Source organism: Podarcis melisellensis (genome assembly GCF_964234715.1).
Source record: "Podarcis melisellensis genome assembly, chromosome: 5".
Taxonomy (NCBI): domain Eukaryota; kingdom Metazoa; phylum Chordata; class Lepidosauria; order Squamata; family Lacertidae; genus Podarcis; species Podarcis melisellensis.
Genome location: NC_138537.1, coordinates 21,153,644 through 21,158,674, shown reverse-complemented (window position 1 = coordinate 21,158,674; position 5,031 = coordinate 21,153,644). Strand labels below are relative to the sequence as shown.

General features: G+C 40.3%; 1 long non-coding RNA gene across 1 annotated transcript; it reads right to left on the bottom strand.

Annotated features, from left to right (window-relative positions):
* Positions 1-1,076: 1,076 nt before the first annotated feature.
* On the bottom strand, positions 1,077-4,568 carry LOC309370313. Its single transcript, XR_014168512.1, has 3 exons — positions 4,341-4,568; positions 3,315-3,473; positions 1,077-1,176 (listed from the first exon to the last, which is right to left on the bottom strand). It is a non-coding gene; the product is annotated as an uncharacterized lncRNA (long non-coding RNA).
* Positions 4,569-5,031: the final 463 nt, after the last annotated feature.

Sequence of the window (5,031 nt, the reverse complement as noted above, 5' to 3'; positions counted from 1 at the left end):
GGATGCCACCTTTCCAAGAAGCTCATTTGCACTATGGCCTCCCTCTGCGCATAGGTGGCCTGGGCAGCTGTCAAAGGAACCAGACCATCATGGCCTCCCATAATCTTTGGTCAATCCCAGTTAGCGATGGCCACATTGATTAGTTTCACTCAGTTTCTCATTCTTCTAGTCATAAGTTCAGCTCTCTGTATTTCCAAATTTATTTGTTTGTTTGTTTCTGTTGGAAGTCCAATGGTTAGAGCAGCCCAGTCAGATGGGCGGGGTCCCCAAAAAGTATGTATGTATGTATGTATTTAAATAAATAAATAAAAGTCCTCATGCAGATTCATCAGTATAATGGCGTGATTTTTTTCCTAATATACACATGCTTCTATGCCATTCTGCCTAATACGTTTTTGTAAAACATGTTTTCCCTGATATTTTAATATTTGTATTTTCCCTATGCTTGTATGTTATTTTCACTAACATATGCGTTTGTGTGCATCTTTTACCACGCTACAGGCATTTTGGATTCTTTTATTTAAAAATTTCGACATATAATACAGTAAAAACCAAACTGGTCTATGTGTTTTGTGAGTTCCCCAACAGCCAAGCCTAACACCTGACAGCAAAACCAGCCCTGTGGAAGTCCTTGTTCTGTCCCCAACCTCTTCTTACTATTAGGTAGCGTAAGGTGGCATTTTGAAAACCCACCCACCCCATCACTCCAGCTTGAAGAAGTGTAAATGGCTTTTTTCCCATCATTGCTAATAAGCTGATGACTAGCTCACTCTAGTCCACCATGTGTTTGCCTTTAAAGTGTCTTCATGACCTCTTACTGGTTTTGTGATAGCAGACTAAGATGGCTAACATAGGAACCTGTTACTCCCAAAAGGTGTTCGTGAGAATCACGGAAGCTGTGGGAATGAAAACCATGCATAACCTTGCAGGATTAGTTTCCTAAAATAGCAGTCACATTCAACATCAGCTTGGCTATGATAATAAATTCAAGATCACTTTGCACTGTCATTGTCATGTGCCTACTGTATAAAATCTCTGTATCCACCTCTGGCACTGTAGAGCTACAATGGGGATTTTTTGGTGAGTCAAGTCTACGATGTTGAGCGATGGGTGTGTAAGCCTTCCGAGGTCTAGGACAGATTCACACTGTTGGTGTTATCTCCTTTGCAGCAAGAGCTGTTTGAAAATCAAGGTGGGAATTGTCATTTAGCTGTGCTTTTCTTAAAATAAAAAAAACACAAAAATTACATCTCAAACATATTCCCCTAAGCTATTGAATTTTTGAAGATTGAAGACTTTCCCTTAATAGGAATATATATTAGGATATTTCACTTAAAGGTCTCTCTGGAGCTTTTAAAAAAAACACCCACTAGAATGAGTACTATTCTAAGTGAAAACTTAAATTATGGTCCAAGTAACAGACTACTGTGGTGAAATGTCCCATGGATGGAATACATCTCTGACTGCTCATTATCATGTAGAATATTAACTTGCTTCAAAGAAGAAAACCCGCGTTTGCTCTGATAGGCAAATGAGCCCCTCAACTTGCTACGGCTGCCGAGACGTACATGAGCAAAACATATCACTGCCGGGAAAGAAATCCCCACCATCATCATTGCATTAGCTGCAGCTTGTTAACCAATTAACGTTTTGTGAGGATGCCAAGAGCAGCATTTGTTTTCCAAATGCTTCCATCCATTTTGCCCCGGCTGTCAGTCTTCATCATGAATGCACCTGCTTTAAGCGAACAGAGCCAAATCAGCATTAATAGGCGTTTGTATAGAGGGCAGAGATCATATTTATTAAATCAGTGTTATCCACTTGTCCATCACCCGGTTGCCAATTTACCCCATGTTGATTGATTTCACACTTCATAAAATTAGCCCCAAGGTGCCATTAGAGAATTTTTGTTGCTGTTGCCCCGCAGAGTGTGCTTTAGATCTATCTGTCTGTCTATCTAAGCGTGTCATCTATGGCCTGGATGTTTCCGCCTAAGTGTGCAAACAAGAAACCAGTCCAAGCCTACAACAAAAAGTAAGGGCTTGAAGGAAGTCTTCCAGCCGGAAGCTGGCCTTCTGGGTCATAGTTGTTTCTCTTAAAAAGGCCATGTGACAGATATTTGGTTCATAATGCATACATGACACCTCTGACCTCAGAGACAACTCTGACATAAGAGAGAGAGAAACCTAATGTTGGAGCCTTCCTCTCCGATGATGATGCCCTGGACCAACTGATGTCAGAGCTCCAAAACTGGTAGGGTCCAAAAGGGAGTATTTTCTTGGTTCAAAACTCTCCTGGTCCCCAATTGGGGGCAAATTTAGACATGCTTCTCAGTGAATCTAAACCTCTCCCTCTCATTATTTTGAATGGAAGGGGAAATGAACAGCAAATTAAAAACTAAAGGCTTGAAATGGACAGAGGAACACAAAGCAAATCCTGTCCCCTCACTTTGACGCCCTTGGCAGCATCGGAAAGGATGAACCTTAAAATTTAATTAGTGTCTGAAAAATGCAGCTATATTAAAGTTTGGACAATATGCAATTTGTTTAAATCTAATCACATTGTTAGTCAGTTTGAAGGCATATATTAGAAATAGACGTTATGCTGTTGATGCTTTGGTGGTGAAAGATCATGGGCAGTTTAAAAATCACTGTTAGCCACCATCCTGCTGTTGCTAGTCTGCTAGAAGTGCTAATAATAATAATAATAATAATAATAATAATAATAATAACCCTATATAATAGCCATCTTGATTCCACTGTGTTGATGAGAACAATGGTAATTGTGATCAATATTATTGAAGAAGGACTTTGGTACTGGCAATTTATTTTAATGCTGCAAAGGAAAGCTCTTCGATGTGGTCTGGGGGCAGCTGCTTTCACCTAGGCACACTTTCCCAAGAAAACAGGGTTCCTGCATCTGTAATTAGAACTCGGCCCTTTGTTGTTAGCAATAGCCACACCAAAGCATGAGATGCGCGGAGAAAACTATGGCACAAGCTAACACTCGTTTGCAGAATCTGGGATGTACCGTTACCTTGTCTTCCAACCTGCAGCTGGTCAGTTGAATAGTTTTGCAGCTTGTTGTATAAATAGAATGTTTGTTCTACATAATGGATTTCGGTGTGATATGGTAAATATCGACTCCCGGGTGGGCTGAAATGCATAATTCATTGTGCAGCGCATTCCTCCCACTCTGCCTCTTGCATGATTAACACGGGAGGAATACATTTCACTTTTTCCAGGGACGTAGAGACTAGCATAGAAAGTTACGGAGATGAATGCCTAATGCTCAGATGTGCTGCAGAAAATTACCCGGCTCCGTTGCAGGATATCTTCGGCACCCAGCCACCTCTGTCACTTCCAAACATTATCATTAAGGCAATGCGGTGATTTTAAGGATTCAGAGATTGACTGTGCCTCGGTCAGGCCACCCTAAAACGGTTATCTTGGCCACATTGCACATATTGCTCTCTGTGGTATACATGAATAAGTCAAGGTAATAGGTTATGGTTTGCATTTAATAAGAAAAAGAGCCACATTATTCATTAAATAATAGTGGGGAACGTAGATTTCCAATAGAAAGGAACTTTACAAATGCATTGGCTATTCCATTGGCTTGGTGGGGGAAGGAGTCACTCAAACAATAAGGTGGTCTATGATGGAAAGGCAGTGTGTTTCTAAGACAGTCACTGCCTGGTTGATTTTACATTACCAACTTATATTGGTTTAATGCCAATTTAACTTTCCATAATCTTTAATGCTTTAGGCTCCCTTGTATCCTAGGAGCTCCTTCAGTCCTCCAACTGCTCCTGGCTGAGGTTTTCAGCCCAGCCAAACTGACAACTTTCTCCTTCCTCACAGAAATTGGACTGCGAAACTCTTTAGTCCTTCAGCAACCAAACATTCTGCGTCATTATTTTAGTTCCACCAATAAGTGCCAGAGCCTTTGCCCCCATGAGCACAATGCAATCTCATCTCAGCTCCATATAACTTTAAGCCCAATTTATTAAAAGATTTTTTTTTTTTGCAGAAGACTTAATCAATGCATAGAAGGGGGGTGTTCGCTGGTGCAATTCTGACCCTCCCTTGCATGCACTGATTGCACACTGAACTATAATCTGCATATGGATTATATGAAACAACATAGCTTTTCAGTAGACAGATTTTATGAAACTATAAGTTGTGTCATTTAGAAAGAGCCATTTATCTCTAACTTATGCTCAGCAGAGAAAGGCAGACACTGAGCGCTTCAAACTTCAGGATTTTGAAAACAGCATTGATCCTCATTTATCTGTGTGAGGTCTACATCAAAAGCCCAACATAGTCTTGACTTTGTACCTTTTGAAATATTTGATGTGTGTCATAATTAATCAAGCTCTTGCTTAACATCCTATAGATTTCTTCAGAATTGTCCCTGTTCTTGTTTGCAGAAGATCCTAATTCACAAAGTCAGAGACTCTCTCTGCTGCCAAGTTGCACTAGTTGAGGGGAAACTGTCAGGTCCTTGTGATTACTGGATAGTTCAAGAGAGGCCCAAATAGACTAGCTGTAATTACTTGTTCCTCGAGCTTCTGTAAGTGAGAGAACAGATGGTGTCAAGCAATTGCTAACATTTTCAGTACAAATAATTTCCTTTTTGCAGGAAACACCAAAAGAATTACCAGTGTTCATTCTCTCTCTCTTTCTTTTTTCTCTCTCTCCAACCACTAGCCCATTATAAGGGTTGGTGTTGTAGGGAAATAACTGGGAATACCAGTTAATCCTGAAGTCCCATATATGTGAGAAAATTCAAAAGAATAATGGCTGCCTCACTCTCTAGCAAAAAAACAACAACAAACCTCAGCAGAGTTTAAAACAGAAATATACGCAGTGTTTACAAAGCACGGGAAATATAGGTTGTTAGACCCTTGAATGCCCCAGTATTAAGCGCTTACAATTGTGCTCTCCCAATAGACCACAACCTTAAGTAAGTTTAAATGCTTTACTTACAGGAATAAGTGGTCTCACTCATGCATCATTCAATGCCACA